The sequence below is a fragment of the Ambystoma mexicanum genome, chromosome 12 (genome assembly GCF_040938575.1).
Source record: "Ambystoma mexicanum isolate Mex_15411 chromosome 12, UKY_AmexF1_1, whole genome shotgun sequence".
NCBI lineage: Eukaryota > Metazoa > Chordata > Amphibia > Caudata > Ambystomatidae > Ambystoma > Ambystoma mexicanum.
Window position 1 is genome coordinate 720,186,802 of NC_090936.1, and position 1,847 is coordinate 720,188,648.

The 1,847-nt window shown below is 39.7% G+C and overlaps 1 long non-coding RNA gene across 1 annotated transcript; it reads right to left on the reverse strand.

Moving 5' to 3' along the window:
* Window positions 1–372: 372 nt before the first annotated feature.
* LOC138513051 (uncharacterized) lies at window positions 373–1,629 on the reverse strand. The gene is made up of 3 exons (XR_011281673.1): window positions 1,373–1,629; window positions 1,160–1,245; window positions 373–1,016 (listed from the first exon to the last, which is right to left on the reverse strand). It is a non-coding gene; the product is annotated as an uncharacterized lncRNA (long non-coding RNA).
* Window positions 1,630–1,847: the final 218 nt, after the last annotated feature.

Here is a 1,847-nt window from a genome sequence, read left to right on the forward strand (position 1 = left end):
ACTACAGACTGCCCACACATCAAATGGGAGTCCAACGTCACCGTGTACGTCAATGTCACTTGGGCACACCCTTTGCAAGCCCATGGAAACGGGAAGCAGGAGGGGTGTGTGTCACAAAACCCAATCATCTGACCCAAATTCATGACAAGCCTGCATGTGCCCAGCCACAATATAGCGTATGCCCACGGGAGCCACACAAGGCAACACACTGTCCAAAAAAAAAACAATTTAAAGAAAAAAAAAAAAATGGCCATTAAAGGGCCCGGGGGGAGGGTGGGGGAGGCCACCCAGGAGATCCGAGGACAGGGTGCACACCAAAACCCCAAAAAAAGATCCCGAAGGGAAAAAGGGAGTTCACATGGAGGAGTACTGTATTAATTTGAGTACTCAATTATGGAAATAGAGGCGAGGAAGAAAAGGAGAGCCCAGTCATAAATATTCACATTATCATTTTTAATTAGTAATTTATTACCATTATAAAATTGCATAATATATAAACATCAAATCAACAATAAAATCGATGAATTGATTATAAAATACTTGTCAAATCTAATGCCTCAAGCCATTCAATAGCAGTTTAGTTGCCACAATTCGTAACCTCATGTTACTCAAGGTGAAGCATCGCTGTCTCATTTTAAATTCCATCCAAATAGTCAAAGTGCTATGGAGAGGGCAAATAGTTAACAATTGAATAAAGTGCTAAGTGCAACCAAGTGCTAAGTGCCAAGTTGTTAACAAAGAAATAAAGTACTAAATGCAAAAAAAAGTGCTACGTGCCTACTGTGCATACATGATCTTAAAATATCATAACAGTTTCGGCGAATTCAACCTATCTGGCTCCATTGAGCGAGTCAGTAGTCGCCTTCCTCAGGGCGCACTAAATATTGCAAATAAAAACCTGGAACGAACTAATGCTTACATTTTTTGTCTATCATTCAGTAGTTCTTGCAGGTAAAACTTTGTACAATTCATAAGAGCTTGATTGTAGATCTGAAAGTCTGTGGGAGACGTTGACCCTTAATGAAACACATTAAAACAGACAAAATAGAAAAAACAGAAAAAAAACTTTGTTAAAATACAGAGTATAATGAGTGAGCCTCCTAATTTTCGATGCCTCTAGCCATGGAAATAAAACCTGGGGATATAGATATATATTCACCTAAGTTGGTCCAGAAGTGGTGCCGAAAAATGTGTTTGTTTCGATCCGCCACCCAAACAGGACTGGTGATGCAAATAAATTTACATCTACAAAAGACAAAAATAAGAAGCTAAAAGAGATATCACTAGATTATCTCAGACTTCGATTGCTAGAACGCAGTGTCCCCTGTCTCCACAGAGAGCAGATCAATATGTTACCCCTTCTATTACCAACCTTAAATTGTAGAATGTTTTAGCCTCTAATCGTGTCTGCAATCGACTCTATAATAGATAAGGATAGGGAATATTCCAAATCTTCGAGTCTTCGACGGTGTGGGATCAAGTTGGAAGGAGAGGCCAACAAATGCTAACCCGTAGGTGAAAAAACCCTAAGAAAAAGGTATAGAACAAGGTTTGCATATTAAAGGTTGTAAGCCATTAGGTGCAGCAATTAAAGAAGCGTTTTGAGTTGAAAAAGTAAACTGCATCAAATTAAATGGGTTCAGACAGGGTGGGAGGATGAACTAATGCTTGGATCAGACAAATGCCACTTGCACAAGCCTGTCCTAGTTTGTCATGTTGAAACTGACAATTCTGGACCTCTAGTGCACCCGTTTCAAGCCACTGTAATAGTGTCAAAGTTCTAATCTAGGAAAGTCTTTTATCTAGATTATTAAATAGCGGGCTCGGGTTCGCGCCGTCCGATATAG